The sequence below is a fragment of the Gymnodraco acuticeps genome, unplaced genomic scaffold (assembly GCF_902827175.1).
Source record: "Gymnodraco acuticeps unplaced genomic scaffold, fGymAcu1.1, whole genome shotgun sequence".
NCBI classification, from domain to species: Eukaryota; Metazoa; Chordata; class Actinopteri; order Perciformes; family Bathydraconidae; genus Gymnodraco; species Gymnodraco acuticeps.
The window spans coordinates 693409-720385 of NW_022991403.1; the positions used below are offsets into that span (position 1 = coordinate 693409).

The 26977-nt window shown below is 45.5% G+C and overlaps 1 protein-coding gene across 2 annotated transcripts in view; it reads left to right on the top strand.

Moving 5' to 3' along the window:
* smpd3 (sphingomyelin phosphodiesterase 3) overlaps nucleotides 1-26977 on the top strand; it is a 104668-nt gene that overhangs the window by 15697 nt on the left and 61994 nt on the right. Inside the window, exon 1 of one of the 2 annotated variants that reach the window (XM_034195745.1) lies at nucleotides 5471-5534. The exons of the other annotated variant lie outside the window; for it this stretch is intronic. The gene's annotated coding sequence lies outside the window, so the exon portion shown is untranslated. Of the gene's footprint in view, nucleotides 1-5470; nucleotides 5535-26977 lie in introns of those variants that run through there. 2 annotated transcript variants of the gene reach the window in all.

The window sequence follows — 26977 nt, forward strand, 5'->3', positions numbered from 1 at the left end:
TCTGCTGAGAGGAAGCATGTTAAAATGTTCTATGAACTTGAGGGGAAACGCAATATTGCCGTTGAAATTTGTTAAACCCTAGAAGGAAAACTGGACCAGCTGTGTTATTTCTCTAGATTTTAAAAGGTTACGATGCTATATATTTTGCAATGCAGGTTAAGAAATGATCCTTCTGATATGCCCCCCAAACACACAAGTGAGGTTAGCCCAGGTTTCTGTCCTGCTTAAAATATAATTTCTCTATTTCTGTTTGTATGTGCAATGCATGTGTTCCCATGTGTTTAAGGAAGTAATGAAGTGTAAGAAAAGGCAACACGCCCACTCAGTGACCTATGTACTAGTTTAAGATACGTAGGGAATAAAAATACTTCACCTTTGCTCAAGTTTCTCAATTTCATGTCATGTTGTTTTAGATCTCTAATGTCAGAGGTACACTCCACCTTAACCACAGTTGAGTCAGAAAAAACGAGGGGTTACGTATGGTAAACCTTGTTATATAAGCACAGGCGGAGCCCTCTACTGGACTCTATGGGTACTACCCCTTGATCATATCATGGAAGCATTCATCCACTGAGACTTCCAAATAACGTAGCCGAACCCGGGGCGGGCCTACCTGAATGTGCGTGCATCCCACCGTATAAAAGGAGGCCTCGCCTCCTGACTGTCATCCTACACTTCTTTTCAGCAAGCAGCATAGGACAGACAGGGCCCCAAGTAGAGGGCTCCGTCTGTGCTTATATAACAAGGGTTACAATACGTAACCCCTCGTTATATCTCTCACAGGCCCTCTACTGGACTCTATGGGTACAGTGGGCGGAGCCCCGATGTATACACTCGCTGTCATCCAACAACACCGTTCCACCTCACTGTCCCTGACCGGCTTTCTGGTTAGCAGCCACTGTGTCTTACTCACCTCTCCCTCGGTTGTATCCGTGGAGAAGTCTGGGCTGCGGCTGACAGAGCACACTCTGACGCGCTTACCTCGCGAAAAGTGTGCTCGGAAAACAGTGCTGAGGGCTCCCCCCCGTCCGCCCATAGGCAGACGGAGAGAGTCCCCAGCCCTGTATGGGCTCACTGTGCACCACCTCTCCCGAGTCCCTAAGGAGCATGGGGAGAGCGCAAGTGCCCCATGTCCCCCACACTCAGACACGCTTACCCCGTGAAGAATGTGTATGGACTATAATGTGGAGGGCTATCCCCTCCTGCCCTGAAGCAGGGGGAAAGAGTCCTTCAGCCCCTTACGGGCCCAGTGCGCGCCACGTCCCCCGGGACCGGGGCCCGGGAAAAAACGTAAGCGCATTGCGCCCGGGGAGGGAGTCAGATGCCCACTGACCCACAGCCCCCCTCCCTCCTCACCAGTCCTGTGTTGCCCCAGCAAGCACAGACGATGAAAAGGAGCCAGACATGTCTAAGAGATACAACTTTATGAAGAGGCCTGGCGTTGACCAAGACGCCGCCGTGCATATGTCCTCCACACTCACACCGCTGAATAAGGCTGTTGACACAGCCACAGCCCGTGTAGAGTGCGCACAGACCCCCGTGGGGAAGGCTCTCCCCGCCTGTCCATAGGCATTTGAGAGGCACTCGCAGAGCCAGCCTGCCAGGCGCTTCTTGGACAGAGCTTTCCCGATCACACCGCTCCCAAAGCACACAAACAGCTGTTCAGTGCGTCTAATGGCAGCCGTGCGCTCTAGATAACATGCTAGCGTACGCACCGGGCAGAGGAGGTGTAATTTAGCCTCCCTGGCCCCACTATCGGGTGGAAGACTAAAGCCCCCCCAACTGAATAGCCCTCGACCTGAACGCACTCCTTAGGCTCTTGGGCACAAAGGAGGGGTTCGGTCTTAGTGTCGCCCCGCTCTGGTCACCCCGGATCAACAAGCAACTTGGGCAGTGGCGTTTTCTCCTGGAGGCCAAGGGAAGCCAGGCTTCCCCTGTTTTTTTGGATTGTAGTTATAATTTTAATAAATAAATAAAAACACTTAGTTTGGTTTCGGTAATTTTTCTGTGCTGTGTGTTGCTGCCGGCCCGTCTCTCCCCCATTCTCATTGAGTATTTTACAAAGAGTGAAACAGCGCCCCTCTAGATGTTATGGTGAAACAGTAGATTGCACTCTCTGTTACGAGAGGAGGCCAGCAGAAATTGGCTTCCCTTGGTGAAAAAAAATGGAGGGATTGACCAATCAGCCAAGGCTCACGTGATGCCCCTGCCAACCTGTGATTAGTCAGGGCCATGCCAAGGGAAGCCAGAGGCGGCTGGCTTCCCTTGCCTCACAATCCAATCAAATCGCATCAATTTAGTGGTGCAGTGACACGTTCTAAAACCCGGAAGTAAGCTGCGCTCGGTTTCCCTCGACAAAAAAGCAATGGGATTTCTCCATAGGATTTTGGAAAATAGCTGGAAATAAGGTCAGTGGAAAACGAACCTGTTAGATAAATGCATGTTTTGTTAAGTCGGATAATATCCACATGTCTACCCTACTTTTATCATTTTCGAATCATAAATCTAATCGAGAGAAGATAGATAGTGTCACTACACCACTCTCACCGCCGTTAGAAAGTAGCAAGCAATTGAAGCAAGTGCAATTATGGAGGGTGGAGATTTGGCGTATTTAACCAAAAATAATTGTACTAAACTTCCGCTACAGCAGCAACAACAAATACAATCTGATGACAGGCCGATGCCCAAACTGGAGCTGTGTACAGCGAGGAAAAAAGGAGCGAATCGGACGTAAAACGTTAAAGGTCTCCTGATTTAGTTTGTGAATGAATGCTTATTAGAGTTTGGGCTGGAGAGTGCGTGCGGACCTGTCGGTTAGATAACAGGCTAACAGTCCTGCATCTGTATGATACAAATGTGTGTAAAATGATACTGGGTGCTGTAATCACTCATCTGGTTACGTTATTACATTGACCACCACACCCCCGACCCAAAAGAAAGGACGTATTATTGGCTTCCCCTAATTTTTTAACCGATAGAGCGCTTAACTCGGACACTCTCTTGGCTGACGTTAAGGCAAGTAGCAATGCTGTCTTCCACGACAGTGCTTTCAGGGAGGAGCGCTCCAGAGGCTCAAATGGTTCTGTGACCAGAGCCTCGAGCACCAGCGGCAGGTCCTACTGCGGGGCGGACGCGTACAGTACACTACTGGCCCCCTGTAAAAACCGCAACATCAGTGGTTGACTAAAGGCTGACCTGCCGCCAAATCCCTCATGGCAGGACGAGATGAGATGGCTGCTGCATACACTTTCACTGTGGAATGAGCAAGCCCTCTGTCCACCAGTAACTAAGTAAGTAAGTAGGACAAAATAGAGCCCAACTCACAAGATAGGGGCTCTATTTTCTGCTCCTCACACCATCGCTGGAATCCCAGCCACTTCGGCCTGTAACAGGCTGTGGTGGATCCAGCTCTAGCTGCCTGGATAGACTGAATAACTCTGTCAGATAATCCACCCTGTCTCAGCCTGTCCCTCTCAGGAGCCAAGCCTGGAGAGGACGGCCCAGAGTGGGTAACGCCCCTATTGCACCTGCCTCTTGAGACATCGCCCCCCAGAACTGGGGAACCGCCCAGGGCTGGCCCACCTTCATCTGTGTCATCTCTGAGTACCACGACGCCCCTGCGTGGTCCGGAGCCACTAGGATGACTGACAGACGTTCTCGCCTCACTCTCCCCAGGAGAGGGAGAATGAGAAGCAGCGGTGGAAAGGCGTATAGCAGCTTCCTTGGCCATGGCTTGTGTGCAAACGCGTCCACCCCCAAGGGCGGGTCGTCGCTCAGGGCCATGGAGAACCACAGGGCACAGTGGTTGTTGCGCCGGCTGGCGAACAGATCCACTTCCGCTCTACTGAACTGGGCCCATATCTGCTTCACCACCTCCGGGTGAAGCGCCCACTCGCCTGGCAGGGGCCCGCCCCTCGACATGAGGTCGGCCCCCCTGTTCTCCAGTCCCGGGATGTAGAGGGCTCTCAGAGATAACACCACCTCTGAAGCCCATAACCACAGTTTCTCTGCTGTGGTCAACAAGGCGGCGGAGCGGACTCCGCCCTGCCTGTTGATATATGCCACTGTGGTGCTGATGGTCACCAGATGCCGTTTGTGCCTCTTGGGATCTAAACGCAGGCTGGAGAACCACCTCTGCAGGCGGCGCATATGCAGTAACCCGAGCAGGACCACAACGTGAGCAGCCACCATGAGACCCAGAGTCTGCATAATAGTCAAAGCTGCCACTGTCGCCCCCTGTTGCAGCCTGCGAACCGCGCGAAGCAGGGACGCGCGTCTGCTCTCTGACAGGGTGGCGCGTAGCACGCCTGCATCGAGCACCACTCCCAACTACAACGCCTGTTGGTGAGGTATGGGGGTGCTCTTCTTCCAATTGATCGCAAAGCCCAACTTGGTTAGGTGTAGGATCAATTGGGCTGTTTGAAACATTGCCCGTTCCCTGGACCTGTCCAGATTAAAAAAAACTCTCATGCCATGGGCGTGCAGCGGCTGGAGCGCTGTGGCCACACATTTGCTGAACGTGCGTGGGGACAGGGAGTAGCCGAACGGTAGTCTGTTGTACTCGTAGGCTACCTTTTCTATTTTTAAAACTCATAAACAACCACTTTCCTTGCTGGTTTGGTTTCAGCAAATACACATTTCCCCTCTCAGCAGAGTGTGATACCATATGGGAACTCATTTTCACAAATTTTCCACAGATTTCCCTCGAAGGTTTATCACTCTAACCCCGTTGTGAAGTCCAAAATAACGTCTAAATGTTAATGTGAATTTTCCCACTGTGGTTTTTCTGTGGCAAAGCTGTCAAGGATTTTCATCTGACATCAAAACATAAATATGACCTTGCTACTGAAAACATGCTGGGATATTACCACAGGCACATGTCTTCTAATTAGGGCCACATGATGATATGTTTCTATCATCTTCGGCTGTTTGGGCGACAAGCCAAACATAATTAAAGTCCTCGGCCAAGCATGTTGGTAAAATGGTGAAAGTGGTCTGGGAACGCTGTGTGGCAAATGGATATCAAATATATTTTCGTGGCATAAATGAGAGTGAAAATGTTCTTGTGTGATTGTGTTTTGACAGTGGAACAGCAAGCAGCTGTAACACATGTAGAGCAAATCAATGCTGACCAATCTATATGTCAGTCTGCAGCCAGGCCACAGAGCAGGGCAGTGTGGAGTGTGTGTGTGAATGATGTATATGTGAGTGTGAGTTTTGGGGCTGGCATAGTGTGTGTTTGTTAGTACTTGTGGGAGTTGATAATGTGCAGCTTAATGCCCCAGTCAAATATTGATGACTTAATGTACGAGAGTGAAAACTCATGTCTGGCTGCATTTTCCAGGCTTGTTATTGTGTGTGTGTGTGTGTGTGTGTGTGTGTGTGTGTGTGTGTGTGTGTGTGTGTGTGTGTGTGTGTGTGTAAAGGCCGTTAGACTCACATGGGGGAGGGGAAAGGTCAGAGTTCAGTAGGACAGAGAAGCATGAAATTGAAAACGGAAGCAGAGAAAGACAAGAGAGAATGAGCGCTGAACGGTAAGAGAAAAACAGAAGGTATATGGTGTGTTTAATGTTGTGTTAGTTGTGTCTCCACATATTTGGTCCATCTGCTGTTCTGCTGGCAGTATTGTGTATTTGACTGTGTGATTATTTGTTATTACCGTCTATATGTCCTCTCCATCTGCTCTTGCATACAGCTTGTATAGAGGTTGTGATACAAATCTCTGGTGTCCAGAAAGTTGTTAATCTGATACTGCTCTATAACTCATCAATGGTACATTAGACGACCATACAGAGGACTAGTTTGTGTTATGTCATGCAACAGAGTTGCAGTGATGATGTATTTCTGAAGTACAAACTAGCATCATAAGGGCTCCCTCGACAAAAAGCACTGGGATTGTTGCATTGTATTTTAGAATATTCCAGAAAATATCATTTTTGGCAACACACGTTTTTTATACCTACAGGTTTTGTTGAGCAGGATAATCTCCACCTATTAACACCACTTTGTGATTTTTGTGATGAAGGTTTGGCGGTCTCATTTAGCTTCTTGTTATGATGCCCACATGTTTTTCAGCAAGGTAACATCTCCATATTGACACCACGTTCATGATTTTGGAAGCTTACATCAGAATCAGAATCCAGTTTAGTGCCAGGTACGTTTACACATACAAGGACTGTGCTTTGGTGTCTGCTGGTGCCAACATAAACAATCTAAGAGAATAAGTTGCAATAGTAGGTCAAACATTTTAAGATAATTAAAAGAAGTCTTTTTAAGAAACTATTTTAAAGAAAAGTGTAGGCCTACACCCAATTTAAATTTAAATATTCAAAGAACCTTAAAAGCTAAAAAGCTATTAGGACAATGAGTATATGACAATATATGGAAAACTGCATTGTATTATATTTTAAGATGGAGGGCTGTGCAGACATGTGTGCAAAAATGTGCAAAAGACAGTCAGAGAGCTGATCCTGAACATGGCTCACATTATATGCTATCACAAGAAGTAAAAAGCTAACATTAGGCTATAAACCACCCCGCTAAGCTAAAGGTAGCTATTCTGCTGTTCGGCGTGATGACGGTTAGCAGTCTAATTTAGCTGCTTAGCAACGGTCGTTTTTAAGACAGATAGAAGCTTCGAAGCTACACCAGTGAGGTATTTATATATTTATATTCATGTCCTAGTACATGAGGTGAACATCTCTTAGGCTTGTGTTAACCACAGATCTTATTTCAAGCTTCAAACCAAACACACATTCCCAAAAAATGTCACTTTGAAAGAGCCGGAACTGGTAAAATACTAACCTTGTTCCGTTTTTCAGGACTCATTCCTGCACCAAGCATATAGAGAAATGAAACCCATCACTCTGAGGTATTGAATCTGGAGGTATATCCACTGAAGCTGGCTGTTGTGGATTACACTGAACAAACAGCCACTCTGCACACATTAACACATTCATGCATACACACAGGCACGTGTACAAAAAGACACACACAAATTGCTCATCTGAGCTCGGCTGTCTGCACTGATAAAAGTGTGGATGGTTGGCCAGAGGCCTGCTGGGTAATTCTGATTTGATCTACTACTGACCTACTGAATGTGAACAATGAAACTGTGACTGCGCTGCTTTGCAGTTCTGAATTAGTGTATTGTCTAGTGGCTGCCATGCTGCTGTGATTGATGAGAGGGATATTATTATTTGTAGAAATAAGTAAGGAAGACATTAGTTAGTATTGTAATTGTAATTGGCTTTATTGAAGCTTTACTGTACTTTGCAGGTTTTCTTTTTAAACTGTATCTTCTTTCAATTATGAGGCCACTCAGTGATGAACACATACTGTTTCTACTTTTTCTCACGTCTCTCATAGGCCCAGGCCCTATTTTTTATTATTATTTTTTTTTTTATGATTACACATTTTTGTATTCACCCATTGAGAATATCCAAGCATTCAAAGTGAAATTTAAGTGAACAAATATCGAGTAGAATTAATGTTGTATGTGTTTTATCCATAGACTGTATATATAAAGGTTTTATCCTCTAAACCAGGCATCCTCAAACTACGGACTCCGGTCCGGATCCGGACCGAACCACCACTGTCTCCGGACTCTGAGCAAATTATACTTTTCATATGTATTATCTCTCTGTATTATATGTGAGACATCGCCACAACGCATTCGCAACGAGTCAAATTCTCCGCTATGTCCACTGCAAACAGCGCTCTGCATGTCTGACTGTTCCACTGTGTTCCACCTGTGTCTGTCAACGCTTTGGTCCAATCACATTCAGCATCCAGTCAGCGTTTTTTCCCCCCAAACAATCTGCGAATCAGAGGCACAGTAGGGCGGGTCTTCGCGGACTACGGGTGGGAAAAATGTGTGTGTCTCTTTCAACCTGTCTAAGTCAGAGCGAGAATTTAAAAAAAAAAATTCAGAGCGAGAGTTAACAGCTCATCTAGTTCCATCTGTACTGTAGCTAGTAGCCTAGTTTCACCTACTGGGGTGGCAACTGACACCCTAAAAATAGGCCTTGCCACTCCAGTTGGCAGCTTTGTTTTGAAAGAAAAGTTGTGGCTCATCGGACATTTATGAGAGAAAGTCTCTAATGTCCGAGTGCAAGTGAATGCAGCACAAGATGCACGTCATGTAACCCCTCCCCCGGTCCTGGCGCGAGCGTGGACATACGATTGGCGGCCATTTCATTTTGAACTGGACGGCGCAAAACGAGAAGCATTTGGACCCAAGCACTGAAGGAATGAGGTATTTGCGGTCTACAATGACAGAGAAGAGACTGTCAGTTTGGCTGTACTCAGCATTGAATCAAAACGTACTAAAGCTGTTGATCTTAATACGTTTGTGAGGCGTTTTGCTGAACAAAATGGTAATCGCCGCATTCAGCTGTAATATACATGCCAACTTGATGCTCTGCTCACGGATGAGCATACACAACTATTAAGATGATGACCTTACGTGTGTAAATATATTTTTTTCTTTGAGGGGGTCTGCCCCCAAAAAACTGTTTTAAGTCCTGAGAAAGTCAAATCAGACGGTGTGTAAAACTACACTGCCCAGCCAACAGAAAGTAACCACTTTGATTTAACTAGGCCAGTAGGTAAGGACTTTCCACTGGATAATAACTGCAGTATAAAAGAATGCATGACTGAAGTGATGGAGACCATGTTGAAGGCAAACAAAAAGAGGAAATAACAGGTCAAATCAAGCAAATCCCCTCTCAGATTCCACAGCAACCAGAAGAACATAAATACTGGCTGGTGATTTGATTCATCAGCTTTGTGATGGAATAAAAAATGCACAGTGCATTTCCTTAGCTGTGGGTGAGTCCACTGACACCACTGACAATGCTCAGTTGCTGGTGTTTGTGAGTTGTTATGATGAGGCAAAGGGGGAGTTTGTTGAAGATGTGTTGGGCCTGACGAACCTCAGTGGACAGACAAGGGGGAATACATTTATAAAGCAATAATGGGAATGCTGAATGAAAGAGGGTGCAGCTGCCTTTATTCATAACTGTGCAGCTCTTACACTGCGACTCTGAGGGGTCAAGCACAGACACAATAACAATGAAAACTGCTGCATACAGATTATTTTTGTTTTTGCAACATCGTGTTAAGAATCTTGTTGCAATTGTTTAAAAGTTTGAATGACCGTAATAAACGGACCTTTGTCTTATTGAAACATTTATTTTGGACCTTTAAGATTTGTATTTGAGTACCCCTGCTCTAAACGGAACTCATTTCCGGTAAAAACTGGTTGTTGGTTCTGGCGCGCGCCCAATTTGTGTTCTGTGAAACTGAAAAGGATGTTACATTGTTTTTGTTACTTTCGTTGCAGTTGTATATGTCTTAAATGTAATTTATGTCAACTTCCTGTTTTATTTAGATGCCTTTATTTTGAAGGCGAGTTTACGCTGTTGACAGGAAGTTGTTGTTGCTATGGAAACAATGTGATGGAGAAAAGGAGCAGAGATTAACGGAGAAAAGTAATATTTACATATAAAGACGGAGAAAGTAAAGTTTATGTTTAAGTTTAGCACCCCCCAAAGAGGCACAAGGTTGGTATTAACTATAATATAAAAATGTGGGTTGTGTCCTAATTCGTTTGTATGCGGTTTTGTAGCTTTGCTGTCTGTTTACAGTTAACATTTGGTAGTATGCTAAAGTGATTCTAATACAGATGGAGCCTAAATGTATTTGTTATTTTTGTGTCTTTATAGCTCTTACGTTGATATTGGAGATTTCAATAAATTCACATCATCAGTCAAGTCTTCGACCATTATTCGGAGGGAAATGCTACAACGATGCTTGGCAATGGGCATTATTATATATTATTATTATTATAGGCCAGGCCTACCTTAAAGTCATTTTTCCCCCTGGAAAAAGCTTGCCCACCCTATTTTATACAGGCCCGCCCTAAAGTACATTTCTGCCTACGTTACTGGCCACACATGATCTTTTTTTTACAAAAAGGTTGAGGATAAGGTTGAGAAACGACAAGGTGGACGATCGAAGTGTCAGTCGTGTGCAGTCGTGTGCAGCTAATGACACAGTGGGCCCTGAGTCTGAAGCAGGTTGATGTTACTAATGCTCTGAGCAGCCTGTGTTCTTGTCAAAGTCCAGAGGTGATGCTGTGTTGTTCTACAGAACTCTTTATTAGATCATGTACAGGAAAGACAAACGGTAAATGGAGGGCAGAGGGCCAGACAGTGCCAGGAAGGATGACGGCATGAAACAAAAGGTCATAGATGCAAAACTGTATGTCACACAGTTAAAAGAGCCTTACGGCCCGTCCACACAGCAGCTTTAGACGATTCTTCCACCGCTTCCAACGCTTCTCTGCCCATTGACTTTGAATGGGGATGACGTCACTTTTCATCGCTTGTCGCCGAACTGCATTGTGGGGGAGCGAAGCGAAAATTTCCAGGATTTCCAGGATGTTCAGGATTCAAAAGTTGAGCAATGTTCAACTTTTGAAGCTGAGCTGGAAGCGTCAGCCAATCAAACCCGTTTATGCAAATCTGACAGTAGAAGCTCTAGCCAATCAAACCGCGTGTAAGCAGGGAGAGCCAGACCGCAGTTCATTTCCTCATATTCCAAACGAGAAATTACGGTAGCAAATCACCCGGTTCTTTACGACCAGACTATTTACCGGGATACAAACCGGAGGAACCAGGCATGGAGGGAGGTGCCAGAGACAGTGGATGAAACTGGTAGGTTTTCGCCTGTTTGGGGAGTTTATATATATATATATATATTGCTCGCATAAAATCCCTGTTTTTTTTTGCTTTGTATGTCGGGGGCGGGAGATTCGTGTGATTGGTTGTTGGTCGTGTTGCTCGCAAAAAATCCCCAAGCTGTCAGACACGCCCAGCTCCAAGATTTTCAAGATTTGTTCAAAGCTGCTGTGTGGACGGGCCGTTAGTGTGCAAATTATGTATATCTAATTTAACCAAAAATCAGATTTTCTTTATGTATTTCCAATGTTTTTTAAAAGGTAGTGGTGGTGTACCTGTTCCGAAGTCTCCCAAAAACAAAGTTCATTTGAGAGCAGCAGTGTTGCTCAAGAGCAGGGGCAGCAGGTCCTGATCACATTCCCGCACTGATTACATTGGGTCTTGTAGTGATGGTATTATACGCTTCCGGTAACCGTGTTAACATCTATAATTACACTGATCGAGCAGACAGAGAGACGGAGACAGGAGGAAGGTGGAATCCCTTGATAGCTCAAGATACTCCTGGATATAAGGTGTAGGAGATAATTAACTTTATAAAACAGATAGAGTGTGAATGTTAAGCAGGGGCGGACTGGCCACCGGGACGTTCGGGACGAATCCCGATGGGCCGGTACTGAAGAAAATAGTTATTAATGAGATAATCTACGAATTATGTTTGTCTAACTGCTACACATGTATTTATACATACATGTAGATATTTATGAACATCTAAATATAGTTGTTAAAGGTTGTATGTCATTGATATGGGCTGGACACCCCTTTTCAATGATCATCATTGACTTTTTTTAACGAAATTAGGAGGGCCAGTCAGGCCACTAATGAGCTCAATAATTCACATTTATTATTATTACTTTGCAAAATTAAGAGTACTTGGGGTCTATTACAAAACCTTTGCAGGAATCGTCATGCATTCTGAATGTTTCTGTACTTTAAAAACAGGCATCATGGCTCATAATCGTGTTCTTGTTTAAGATTATTCATATTCATTTGTGAATTTAACATCCATATTCACTCTTCAAAACTGAAACAACTCAAACATTTTTTTTAAAGCATTGCAGGCCTAAAGCTCCATGTCAGTGACCTATATTTTTATTTCTTCCATCAAACTTTAAAAATGGCAAACCGCATGTTTTTAAAGATTTAATCTTTTAAGAAACAAAATATTAACTTTGAACAGAAGGGTTTAAAAACACGTTTTTAATCCAAATAAACTTGAAACATAAACCTATTTATCATTTCAAAATTCACTTTTATTGTCTGTGTGAAAGGCACAGTAGGCTATGAGCGAAGACATATCAACATTCAAAAATGACAAAGTCGTACAATATATACCATGTGCTACTATCTAGGATTACGTATGGCGAAAGGATTTTGTGTTTTGAATATGTAAAGAGAAAAGTTACATTTACATCAATTAAAATAAATGTATGGGAAGTATGATAAAATGAACATAATGTCAAGACATAGCCAATATACAATCAACATGCTTGAATATAAAGGCAAGAAGAACAATAAACAGATGAATATTTAGGTTTGATGTGTAAATTGTGATAGAGCAAACCATCTTAATACATCGAGCAGTCTAAGACAGCAAACTAAGCTTCTTTGACTGCTGCTAGAACACAGTTTTACCATGGGGTATTTCTAACAAGACCAAAAACATATACAAGGCTTCCAAAACAGAAGAAATCAACTCAATACCGTATTTTAATTTTCTTCAAAACGACAAAAGCACAAATAAAAATCAAATAACAATAACATAGCATAATGTTAGAAATATGAATATAAGACTAACAATTACAGTATGTTTGCTTAATGAGAATATTTGTATCTTATAAAATAATTCCTACAACATCTTCTGTATAACAAGTTATATTCGCAATGACCTAAAAATGGTTTTCAACGCACAAGGTAACCCTTCTCTTGCGTTAGGTCATACCCCCCTTCCCAGGCTATTTTCGGTCAAAATTGTCCCATTTTGATGGTTGACATCTCATTTGAACAGTCAAAGCAAGTAGAATCAAGGGGTGGCAGACAGAATGACCTCAGGGGTGAATTTAATGTTATAATTTTTTGCAGTAAGTTCAAAGATAGTGTTTACAGTACTTGCCATGTAGGCTGTGTTTACTGGAGATGGAAATGCTTTAGTTAGTGTTGTAGCTGATATTCTTCCTGTTCCAATGATGTATGGGATGTATTGATTTGATACAAGCAAGCCAGTGTTTCATTGTGTACTTTCAACTACAGTATATGGTCCAGCAAGTTCAGCATTCACTGCATTCACTGTGATGAATATAAAATAACGGCCCGTCCACACAGCGGCGTGCGTTGTTGCTTGCCGGCGGGCTTGTCTGACACTCGACCAACAACCAATCACATGAATCTCCCGCCCCTGACACACAAGCAGCGGTTTGATTGGCTAGAGCTTGTACTGGCATATTATTCGATTGGCTGACACTCCTGCAGAGGCGTAAAAAGTTGAACATTGCTCAACTTTTGCAGCGAGCCACGCCAGCAATGCTCCGCGTGGCTTCCCACGATGCAGTTCGGCTAAAAGTGGCGTCACCCCATTCAAAGTGAATGGGCAGAAGCGTTGGAAGCTTCAACGCTGTGTGGACGGGCCGTAAGACACTGATACGGTTTTCCTCAATGAACATTTATTGAAAAAATAAACATTCAAAAAAAGACCATAACAGTACATCAACATGGTGTGGGTGTGTGTGTGTGTGTGTGTGTGTGTGTGTGTGTGTGTGTGTGTGTGTGTGTGTGTGTGTGTGTGTGTGTGTGTTTGTGTGTTTGTGTGTGTGTGTATGTTAGTGTGTCAAAATCAGCTGTTTCTCGATGTATTTCTTAGAGGGGCATCATCCAAGCTGATCTGCTCGATATGCGGAAAATAAGTCCTTCCGATCAGTAAGTCTCTGTGGACACGGTCGGCACACGGGTCTCACAAGCTGCCGGACCGAGAGTTTGATCCTGCCTGTGGCGGGAGTAGGCGGTCTGCTCTTGCCTCCTTAAAAAAAAAAAAAAACGTTTTAATAAAACATGTATCTTAACAGAAAAGTAAAGAAACGTTTACAGAAAAACTAAGAATAAAAACTCGTAAATTATTATATAATTTATTTTAAACGTCAGGCCTACAGCATGGCCACAAACCCTATCTACAAACAGAGGCTCTGTCCTAATTACCTGATTGCATCCACCTGGGTTACTTGGCTCAACCAAATAACTTTATATCATTTTACTTTAAACCACACTTAAAGGAATAATATAATTATACATATGTACATGTCTACAGTATAGCAACTAATAAATGTTTTCAATAAATAAACATTCAAATGTGAAAGACTCTCCTTCAATTAATATTTAAAACTAGATTCTTGTAAAATCAGATTCTTGTAAAAATGTGAGTACATGCATTGTTCCATCTGTCAAGCTAAGATATATACATACAGTGGGGCAAAAAAGTATTTAGTCAGCCACCAATTGTGCAAGTTCTCCCACTTAAAAAGATGAGAGAGGCCTGTAATTTTCATCCTAGGTATACTTCAACTATGAGAGACAAAATGGGGGGAAAGAATCCAGGAAATCACATTGTCTGATTTTTAAAGAATTTATTTGCAAATTATGGTGGGAAATAAGTATTTGGTCAATAACAAAAGTTAATCTCAATACTTTGTTATATACCCTTTGTTGGCAATGACAGAGGTCAAACGTTTTCTGTAAGTCTTCACAAGGTTTTCACACACTGTTGCTGGTATTTTGGCCCATTCCTCCATGCAGATCTCCTCTAGAGCAGTGATGTTTTGGGGCTGTCGCTGGACAACACACACTTTCAACTCCCTCCAAAGATTTTCTATGGGGTTCAGATCTGGAGACTGGCTAGGCCACTCCAGGACCTTGGAATGCTTCTTACGAAGCCACTCCTTCATTGCCCGGGCGGTGTGTTTGGGATCATTGTCATGCTGAAAGACCCAGCCATGTTTCATCTTCAATGCCCTTGCTGATGGAAGGAGGTTGTCACTCAAAATCTCACGATACATGGCCCCATTCATTCTTTCCTTTACACGGATCAGTCGTCCTGGTCCCTTTGCAGAAAAATAGCCCCAAAGCATGATGTTTCCACCCCCATGTGTCACAGTAGGTATGGTGTTCTTTGGATGCAACTCAGCATTCTTTCTCCTCCAAACATGTCTAGTTGAGTTTTTACCAAAAAGTTCTATTTTGGTTTCATCTGACCATATAACATTCTCCCAATCCTCTTCTGGATCATCTAAATGCTCTCTAGCAAACTTCAGACGGGCCTGGACATGTACTGGCTTAAGCAGGGGGACACGTCTGGCACTGCAGGATTTGAGTCCCTGGCGGCGTAGTGTGTTAGCCTTTGTTACTTTGGTCCCAGCTCTCTGCAGGTCATTGACTAGGTCCCCCCGTGTGGTTCTGGGATGTTTGCTCACCGTTCTTGTGATCATTTTGACCCCACGGGGTGAGATCTTGCATGGAGCCCCAGATCGAGGGAGATTATCAGTGGTCTTGTATGTCTTCCATTTTCTAATAATTGCTCCCACAGTTGATTTCTTCACACCAAGCTGCTTACCTATTGCAGATTCAGTATTCCAAGCCTGGTGCAGGTCTACAAATTTGTTTCTGGTGTCCTTTGACAGCTCTTTGGTCTTGGCCATAGTGGAGTTTGGAGTGTGACTGTTTGAGGTTGTGGACAGGTGTCTTTTATACTGATAATGAGTTCAAACAGGTGCCATTAATACAGTTAACGAGTGGAGGACAAAGGAGGCTCTTAAAGAAGAAGTTACAGGTATGTGAGAGTCAGAAATCTTGTTTGTTTGTAGGTGACCAAATACTTATTTTACCGAGGAATTTACCAATTAATTCATTAAAAATCCTACAATGTGATTTCCTGGATTATTTCCCCCCATTCTGTCTCTCATAGTTGAAGTGTACCTAGGATGAAAATTACAGGCCTCTCTCATCTTTTTAAGTGGGAGAACGTGCACAATTGGTGGCTGACTAAATACTTTTTGCCCCACTGTATATCTTAGCTCTTAGCTTGCTCGTTCAGTTAGCATGTATGCTAACTGAACATGCTCAGTCATAGCATATATATATAAATATTTAAATATGTATTCTACGGAGCCCCTAAACGGACATGAAAAAAAAAAAAAAAGAGAGAGAAAAAAAGTTGGGATAAAGGGTTAGTATCTCGTGCGCAAGAGAAACCATAGTTCTCATTCATAACACTCCATTCGATGTCTCACTATGGGATGCACCTCAACGCGTATGCAAACAGAAGCATCAATCTAATTACGCCAATCCTGATTGGCTGGTGATCTTGACGTCAACGTCAGGGAATCCACCCACCCTTTAAGTAGCTTGCGCTACGACGCAGTGTCATTCAAACACCTCTTCTCGCTTCAGAGCACATCTAGACTTATCAGTAACCGGGCTTGCTTAACGGTCCATAGACTGAACCCAAAGCTAACATTCGGTCGACGGGCGCTTGCCGGTTACTTTTTTGCTTTGCAAGAAGACTGAGCAATATTAACACACCAGTTAATATTGTAATCTGCCTCGCCGTTCTTTCTGTCGAAATAACGGTAAGGTTTGATTTTTTTCTTCAAGCTAGTAACATACCTGTTGCTAGTTTGTTCTTCCCTCCACACCGACACCACGGTAAAGAGGACGTTCTCTTTTCTCTCTCACACCAGAGGAGACAGAGATACAAAAAAAAAAAGAAAAAAAAAGTTTTAACACACCAGTTAATATTCTTTAAAGAATAAAATCTACACCGTCGCCTTTTTTCCTTTCGGACTAACGGCAAGGTTGGATTTGTTCTCAGTAACGTACCTGTTACTAGCGTGTCCACTCCACGCCGACACCCCGGCGATCGAAGATGGACCCTTCTCTCCCTCACACCAGAGGAGTCAGGGACTCGGAGGCTCGGCTATGCGGCTGCGGGTTTAAGATTTCAGGCACAGACTCACACCAGGTCTGCTCGTCCTGCCTCGGGCTGGAACACGCCCGGGAGGCTATCGATAACCCCGGCTCGTGCGGGCATTGTACCCGCTTCACCATGAAGAGCCTACGCCGACGGTTAGCACGCCAAGCTAGCTTGTCGGGACAGGACCCCCTCATGTCCGCTGATTCGCCGTCCGGCAATAAAGACATGGTGGCGTCCGCCGCAGAGATTGAGCCCCGCGCTGTGTCAGACTGGGGCTCAACAACAGCGACAGCCGCTGAACCGGAGCCCCACGCCGTTTCAGGCTGGGACCCGGTGGCGGCAAGAGCCGCGAGAGCGGAGCCCCGCGCTGTGTCAAGCTGGGGCTCCCAATTGGACCTCACCATGGTTCCACCCGCGGAGGATGTCCTGGAGTTGGACTACATGGAGGACGAAGAGGATACCTCTGAGTTCCGCCTGTCTGACTCGGATGGGGATGACATCTTCGTTTCATCGGCTCAGGTTGCAAAGCCGGGAGCGATGTCCGCTCCCCCGGGCGAGAGCACACCGGCTTCGCCCGTCCTAAGCATGGAATTGCAGGCCGTGTGTCAACGCGCTGCGTCCAGGCTGGACATCCCATGGCCTGAAGTGGCCAAAGAGACCTCCAGATCTCGCTACGAGGGGAAGAACTTGCCCCAAGCAGCGAGGACGAAGAGGCATCTCCTTCCAGTCTTACCGGAGATGCTGGACGAGGTGTCGGTCTCGTGGAGAGACCGTCCCTTCAGCAACAAGGCCCCAATCCAGGGTGCCTCCTCCCTGGACTGTGACGGTATGGAGAGGCTCAGCCTGCTCCGCATACCGCCCATGGAACCGCTGGTGGAGGCCCACCTCCAACCGAGGCTGGCTTTGACACCAAGCAGGAACCCCATGCTACCGACAAAGGCAGACCGGTTCCAGTCAGCGATGACCAAACGGTTCTATAAAGCTGCAGCTTTGTCCGCCAGGGCTCTCAACGTCTCCTCGCTGCTGACCGCCTACCAGGCGGAGCTTTGCGAGGACATGTCGAGCAGACCTGAGCCTGCCGTGTGGGACGAGATCGCAGCGATCACGGACATTTGCCTCCGTGTGCAGCGCTGCGCAGTCCAAGCCACGGGCAAAGCGCTGGGAATGATGGTGGTACAGGAGAGAGCCAGGTGGCTCAACCTGACCAACCTTCCAGACCGGGAAAAAGAGGATGTTCTGGACATGCCTATTGTTCCCGAGGGCATATTTGGCTCCGCTCTAGCTTCAATGCAGCTGAGGTGCGAGTCAAAAAGGAAGGGAGACGAGGCTCTCCAGCTATGTCTCCCCCGAAGGGTCCAGCCACCACCTCCAATGGTCCCGTGGCAGGCCTTCACCCAAGCTGCCTCACGTCCTGCCCGGTTCAAAATACAGAAGCAGCAGAGAACGCAGCCCGTCCCGGGTCCCCAGCCCAGGCACGAGGTAAGAGGGAGCTGGCCAAGAAAATCTCCAGTCCCGGCAGCTGCCGCTCAGGCGCAGCCGACCCAGGTTTTCAGCCACCAGGCGAGGAAGAAGAAGCGGGCGGCCTGACAGCCTCCTCTCCTCTCCTCGATGAAGGAGCTGGAAGTTCCCTGTTCCCCAGCTCCAGAGCATGTTCCAGTGTTGGATGCTCATGTGTTTTCCGGGTGCCACCATGCCCCTATCTTCCCGCCGCCCCGAGTGATGCCAGAACGTCATCCTCAAGTTCGCGCCATCAGGGAAATGGACTTAACATCAAAGACAGCAAGTTCCGCTGCCTGTTTAAGTCACACAAACACATGTCATCATTGTTGTTTCAGAATAAATCATTTTCCACTGTCGTTTCCAGGCTTGAAGCCAAGGGCGCAGTCAATAAAAATGAAAAGAAAAGCAATAAAAACAACAGTCTGTCGTCTGCCCCGCTTTTGAGAGCGGCTCTGGCCTCTCTCAAATGGCGGACAATAGACGGGATTGTGAATGCACCACCGCCACGCGCATGCGCAGTGTCGGCTGGGGTTGTCAACCTGGGGCACCACCGTGTTCAGACACTAGAGGGCCCCATAACACAACAAATAGAGACGCTGATGGCAGACGACAGAGCTGTGACATCTCCGCTCGCTTTGAGAAGCGACAAGTGGAGGATGCTCACAGATTCTGCTTGGGTTTTCAAGACAGTAACACAGGGCTACAGGCTCCAATTCGCTGTCACCCCCCCCTCACTTCTCGGGCATTCTGTATTCACAGACCCGGGGAGAGTCGGCCCATATTCTAGAGCAAGATATTTTCTCGCTCTTAGAAAAGAAGGCTATATCGATAATACCCGCCGAACAGAGTCAGAGCGGCTTTTATTCCAAGTATTTCCTCGTTCCCAAACGGGGAGTTAACGGAATTCGGCCTATACTAGATTTGAGAGCTCTGAACAAATATCTCAAAAGATACAAATTCAGAATGCTCACTCACACATCTCTGTTGCGTCTCGTGCGCCAAAACGACTGGTTCACATCAGTCGACCTGAAAGATGCGTATTTCCACATCCCAGTATATTACCCACACAGGAAATATCTGAGGTTCGCCTTTCAGGGTGTCTGTTACGAGTACAGAGTACTTCCCGTCGGTCTGTCTCTCAGCCCGCGAGTGTTTGTACGGTGTACGGAAGCCGCGATAGCCCCGTTAAGACAACAGGGTATTCGCCTGGCAACTTATCTGGACGATTGGCTCCTTCTCGCACATTCGGAGCAAGAGGCTATTACGCAGACGAATGTCCTCGTAAAACACCTGCTCGACCTGGGTTTTGTAATAAACACAGAAAAGAGCATGTTGTCTCCAGCCCAGACTGTACTCTTCCTGGGCCTACGCCTGAATTCGGTGCCCTTTACAGCCCGCTTGTCAGCGGAGAGAGTGAAAGCCTTCAGGGCTTGCCTCGCTCATTTCCAGCCACGCAAATATGTTCTCTTCAGGTCATGTCTGCGGTTGCTGGGGGTCATGGCGTCAGCCATTCTGGTGGTACGACTGGGACGCTTACACATGAGGGAGTTTCAGCGCTGGGTAGCTGCCCTCAGATTGGACGCCGCGCGTCATGGAGCGCGGAGAGTGATGGTCACTATGAAATGCGTAATGGCTCTGCGCCACTGGCTACACCCGACTTTTCTAGTATGGGGCGTGCCTATGGGTGCTGTCCTATCGCGGAAGGTGGTCACCACAGACGCATGTCTGACGGGCTGGGGGGGTATATACGAAGGTCGACCTGTGAGGGGTCTCTGGAGCAGAGACCTCCAACGGTCACACATAAATTATCTGGAGCTTTTAGCGGTGTTCCTCACCCTAAAACGCTTTCTGCCTTTTCTCAGAGGACATCATGTCCTCGTGAGGACAGACAACACGACCACAATATCGTATATAAATCGCCATGGGGGTTTGCGTTCTCTCCAGTTACACATGCTGGCACGCAAACTGATCTTATGGAGCTGCGGACGTCTCCTCTCTCTGAGAGCAACGCACGTACCAGGAGTGATGAACCTCGGGGCAGATCTACTGTCCAGAGGTATACCACTATATGCAGACTGGACTCTACATCCAAGGATTGTGAGTCAGCTGTGGGTGCGTTACGGCCGAGCCGCGGTAGATCTGTTCGCATCAAAAGAAAATGCTCAATGTCAGCTGTTCTTTTCAATGCGCGAATTAAACGCACCGTTAGGCGTGGACGCGCTCGCGCACGTTTGGCCTCCGGTCCTTCTGTACGCGTTCCCACCCCTGGCTCTGATACCCCCAACTCTGACCAGAGTGAGAGAACAACGCCACACACTTATCCTGATAGCTCCGCACTGGCCTTCAATGTACTGGCTGGCGGAGATATATCAGCTGCTGTGCGGGCAGCCGTGGCAGCTCCCACTACGCAGGGACATACTGTCTCATGCGGGGGGGGGGCGATCTTTCACCCACACCCAGAGCGCTTGACACTATGGGCCTGGCCCGTGAGTGGTACAATCTGAATACAGTGGGGCTCCCTCAGAAGGTGATAAACACTATTCAGAGTGCGAGAGCTTCCTCCACCAGGTCTCTCTATGACTGTAAGTGGAGGGTGTTTGAGGAGTGGTGCCTTCAAAAAGGACACATCTCTTTTCATTGTCCTGTCGGGGTGATTTTATCATTTCTACAGGACTTGATCGATAAACACAGAGCTTTCTCTACGATTAAAGTGTACCTGGCTGCTATTGCTGCATGCCATGTGGGCTTTGAGGGAAAGACGGCTAGCCAACATCCTTTGGTCTGCCGTTTTATGAAAGGGGCTCACAGGCTCCTCCCGGTTTCCAGGTCACTGGTGCCCTTATGGGACTTGGCAGTGGTTTTAGATGGGCTCACTCGACCTCCATTTGAACCCCTGGAAGAAGCTGACATGAAACACCTGTCACTGAAGACAGTGCTGTTACTGGCTCTGGCATCTGCCAAGCGAGTCAGTGACATTCATGCGCTCTCTGTACATCCTTCATGCACTCAGTTTGCCCCGGGGCAAACAAGAGTGTTGCTGAAGCCCAACCCTGCCTTTATACCTAAGGTGGTTGGCTCATGTACCCCAATTGACATTGTGGCATTTCCTCCGCCGCTGTGTTCCTCTGAGGAACAGCGGCCGAATTTGCTGTGTCCAGTTCGTGCTTTACGCATCTTTATGGACAGGTCAAAAGAGTTTTGTTGTAATGACCAACTCTTTATATCCTGGGCTAACCCTCAGAAGGGCAAGCCCGTTACCAGGCAACGGCTCTCCCACTGGATTGTGGAAGCGATTGCTCTGGCTTATACGAGTCAGGGTTTGCAGGCACCAACGGGCCTGCGTGCTCATTCTACTCGTGGACTGGCTACATCCTGGGCTTTGTTCAAGGGTGTTTCCATCCAAGACATTTGTGCAACAGCGAGCTGGTCCTCACCGCTCACTTTTGTCCGCTTTTACAGGCTAGATGTCTCTGCTCCAAGTGTAGCCCGCACAGTGCTGGGCCCCGTGTTGAGACAGCGTTCTACCTGTTAAGTTCTGGTTGTTTTTGGTGATTTTCGAGATAAGCATGTCTAGCAATACGGGAGTTTCAATATCCCATAGTGAGACATCGAACGGAGTGTTATGAATGAGAACTATAGGTTACTTACGTAACCCCAGTTCTCAGAGTAACATGAAGTGAGATGTCTCACCAGACGGCCCTTCTTGCTAAGGCGAAGCGAGAAGAGGTGCTTATTTTGAATGACGCTGCGTCGTAGCGCAAGCTACTTAAAGGGTGGGTGGATTCCCTGACGTTGACGTCAAGATCACCAGCCAATCAGGATTGGGGTAATGAGATTGATGCTTCTGTTTGCATACGCGTTGAGGCGCATCCCATAGTGAGACATCTCACTTCATGTTACTCTGAGAACTGGGGTTACGTAAGTAACCTATAGTATTCCATTCCTTTAAATTGAATATTTAAAATACAAATTAGCTAAATAAAGACAATTACACTGCGCTAAACAGCCAAATCGACAAACAGCCGAGAACCTAAATAGTATGTAATTATATCTAAAACCACAAGACGTTAATTACCTATACTCGGTGCGCCATACTGTATAGAGCACACAAAAACAAACATTTATAGAAAACCTCCTGAGACCAGCGGTAATACGGCTGTGAAATATTGAGTAATTAGCTGTGAGCTTCCCTTTAGCTGATGATTAATAATTTGACAATTGATCCAGTCTAGTTGAGGAGCCAGGGCATCATGGGAGTTGTTGTTCCGCCCCGATGTTCCCAGAGGCCTGAATCAGCCCAGATCACTTTGTTGTTGATGGAAATTTGAAGCCATTGACAAAACCACAGTTCTTAATTGATTGACAAATAACCATCTAGGGAAAAACCTATGACATCACTTGTTTCAAGTTTAAACCCCTGTCCGACTATTTAAACATGAACTTAACACCTGACATGCCTCATCGTGTCCCCACACTACACAGACTCACACTTCAGGATGAGTGTGTCCTGTGTGTGTGTTTCTGTGTGTCTCTGTACACTGTCTGCCCGCCTCACTCGTACAGTTACTAAGTGCATGTGACTGGGTCACCATGACAACAGAACTCCCTGGAGCATGCCGAGAGCAGAGTGACGTCACTGGTGTGTGTGTGTGTGTGTTTGTGACAGTGTGTGTACAATACATGTGGCAATTGCTAAGTGATCTGCTAGTCCTGTAGAAGCTGCTGGAGTACTGTTTGCTGTGTGTGAGAAACAAACACTAGGCATTAGAAGCAGGCAGGACGTAATTACTCTGATGTGCATTCACTATTTTAGTTTCTGCCAGATGGTCTTATTTGTCTTATCAGTTTTCCCTCTGTAGATTTCTGTAGAGCTGTGTGTGTGTGTGTGTGTGTGTGTGTGTGTGTGTGTGTGTGTGTATGTATGTGTGTGTGTGTGTGTGTGTGTGTGTGTGTGTGTGTGTGTGTGTGTGTGTGTGGTGTGTGTGTGTGTGTGTGTGGGGGTGTGTGTGTGTGTGTGATCCCTGCTATGCTCCATACAGCCCCTGCTCTACATTGTACTGACAAACGCACCCACAACATACAGTACATTCACATGAACACACACATAATAGTTCTACATGAAGATACACACCCAAGCTATTGATAGGCTCACGCACAAAAAGTGAACACAACCCTTTTCATACTCACATGCACACGCTCACTCTGAGGCAGCGAGCGCTCGCACACAGTTTTTCTTCGGTTCATCCAGACAGACAGTATTGATCGGGGCTGAAGAGGAACAGTCATTTGAGAAAACTTCAGGTAACCGCAGTTCCCAGGCTGACGCGCCTTCATCCATCACTGCCCCATCTTCAATCTGTGTGTTCTAATGAGCTTCCCAAACAGTGAGGTGTGAAAACCATCAGGCGTGTGTAAGGTGTGATTTTAGCAAGCACCACCCCACAATGATAATTGGTTAAAGGTCAAAGGGATGTAAGGAGAGAGGGATGAAGGGGTCAAAGGTATTAAGGGTGGGAGGGAAAAAAGGATGAATGGATGAAATGATATAGGTAGAGAGACATGAGGGGTCGAACGGATGTAAGGAGGGATGAAGGGATGAATGGATTAAGGAAGGAAGAGTTGTAAGAAGGGATGGATGAAGTGATGTACGGATGGGGGGATGAAGGGGTGTAGGGAGGGAGGGAGAGAGATAGGGAGGGATGATGGGATGTAAGGAATGATGGAGGGAGGGAGGGATGAAGGGACATGGGTAAAGATGAGGTGAAAAGGGAAATGAATGACTGGAGGCCATCTCCTTCAATCTATGTTGCTTTTTGTCTCCCTTAAGTCTGTTAATGCATACTTGTTTATTGAAATACAAAAACCAAGAGGGAGTTATGTATTTATGTTGCTTAGTTCTATTTGTGGTCTAGAAATGAAGACAAATAAGGAGGTAGTAAGTAGAGATCTGCAGCCTCTGTGTGGTCACCAGCTGCTTATATCCCTCATATGTCATATTTCGTTTCATCCCATTCACAGGGTTCATTAAGTATGTAAATGAGGGAGAAGTCATTTTGAAGTTTCATTGCTTTTGGCTTATGGAGAGGCAAACTCCCACACTGCTTGATTAAAGCACCACTCATCAAATTGTACCCCGACACCGGCTGTGAGTTTTCCTCTCTCTGATATGTAAAACAGGGATGTCTGGGGATTCATTAATTGCGGGGCCACATAGAAAACAAAAGAAAATCTGAAAAACAATATTTACAGTGACTATTGGTTCACAGCTCTCATTTTTCAGCCAGAAGTTGGTCAAGCATGACTCGCCATAAGGACACAAAATAACATTTGTGACCTCTCAAATTCTCATCTCTTGCTCCACTGATTTATGTTTGTATCCATAGGTTAACTGACCATATGTAAAATGAAAAGTGTTGCTCAGAGTAATGATCTACTGAGAATTCGCAAAAAAAATTTAGTCCTAATGCCCTACAGTACAGTAGATGTTTTCTGCTTGTTCTGCTGCCCTAAAATGAATTCAATCAACCATACATCTTAACAAACTAAATATAATCATGTCATATGAGCAGAGAACTTTGACAATTGTCTTATTCATGATTCAATTGGGTATACTACATTTAAAAGTGAAATAGTAACACTAGTTTAACTTTAATGTTGATATTTTAAACCTCAACCCGGAGCATGACCACACTATCAATCATCCTGAATCGAGCCTGAACTGCAGAACTCCAATGTCCAATCAGTAGTTTATTTTGGACCAAAAGGGAAACAATCAGGCTCCTCTTACCTTCAGGCTTTGGGGGACCTATCAACACCTAAAGGTTTCATTCTGTACCTTTCTTGTCACGAACTTGGATACACAAGGATAATGACTCAAATGCACGACCCGGGAGTCAGAGGTAAAGTATAATTAATATACTTTATTTTGCACAAAAAAAAAGGTATACAAAAGAAAATCGCTCACAACGTGAGACACTAAACTAATAACAAGTTTCAGGAACATAAGATAGGCTCGAGTCAAAGATAAGTATTTCAGTGACGAGGAGAGTACTGGCATGAGGACAGGACGAACTGACAAAGAACAAAGGGAAGCTGGGGACTATAAACAAAAGGTAACTGGGCACAGGTGGAAACAATCAGGGGCGGGGCTGGTGCTGATGATGGCGGGAAAAACACACAAGGGGAGGAAGAAACAGGGCCTGAAATGAAAGACAAGAGGTAACTACAAAATAAAACAGGAAATGACAGACAAAATACATCAACAAAACTAACACATTTGACGAGACACAACATTTCTGGCCCATGGAACCAAGCAGCCAAGACATTTCTCTGGAGTCTAAAAGTACCAAATGCTTAGCCAGTTGACCCATAAATGTGGAAGGGATCGTTTTTTAAGATAAGTAAAAGAGGAGCAGTATACTCTGTACAATGTCGACATCTTTAAGAATAGAAACACAGACGCAGGGTTTGTCCCCGTTAGTCGACATGGTTCCTCTGGTGGCAGCAGGATTCAGGAAACACTATCTAATTAGCAGACTTCAGCTCCTCCGCATCAGCAGAACAACAACAAATGTATCTGTAAACATGTTTATGTCTGCATGCATAAGTCTAGTCTGTTCTATGGTTGTATGTCTGTAACAATGTGCATGTGATTTCTTGCCACTAAAATGTCTGCAATCATTCTCTTGGATCTTTTGCAGCCGCTGTGTATTTCAGCTCTCTCTGTAAACCCACGTGCTTAGGTATGAATTATGCACTGCTGCGTTTCCCCTGATAACACTAAGTGTGACAGTTTGAGCTTGCTGATATATCAGCTGTGATTGATGGGTGTTTTTCTACGTTTGGTTGATGATGGCAACTGCAATTCCCGAAAAGGCAATCCTTAACAGCATCAGAGGAAAACAGATGAAAAGTAGATGACTTTAAATGTTGTGGGTCATCAGATTTTTCCCTGCCTAATAAAAGAAGCCTGAATTGGAATGAGAGGTTCTCTCTGCCTTCAGCTGGCAGCTTCCACAATGTGATCCTAGTGAGCTGTCTGCCCGAGGAAGGCAGGAAATACAGCAGATCCACAAGGAAAAGCTCGACAAATACACTTTTTTGTTTTCGTGCCAAGAGTTACATATAAAGATCGATATCGCTCTAAGTAACAATCTTCTCATCTTACTTTGGAGAGGAGGCATTTCTGGAATGTCAAACTACTCCTTTAACTCAACTCTGCTTCCTTACATTTTCTGGGTCTTTCAACTGCGTTTTATCTGAGCAAACTCCATCATGTACATTGTAAATAATGCAAGCACACGATACCATCACACACTTTCTGTAACATTGCAATATGTGGCTTTTCTGCTGAATTCCTGTGGTATTGGAATAATCTGAAAAATGAGTTCCCCACTTAGTTGGACTGGTTTGTCTTTAGCTTTAGTGCTGTGTATTTTGGCCCGAGACACTTCGTGGCCACATTCAAGTGGTGAGATGAATGTGTGTATCATCCTCTCTACAGCACATCAATAGTAAAGCACTGTGCTGTGAATATACTGTGGTATATTTCCTATTCGACCATCTAACAGAAGTTGAAACCCATATGAAACCATTTTGTTGGTTTTTGTTCTTAAAACTGTTAAATGTACCCATGCTGGGGTACACTCTCCGTCACTGACTTTCTTTCTGCTCGCTTCATCCTTTGTTTATGCTAAATGCATAGCAGCGTTCCATAGATAAGTGCTTTAACCAATTACCATCAGAGTCATATTCACAATTTCAAATACAGAGTAAGTAA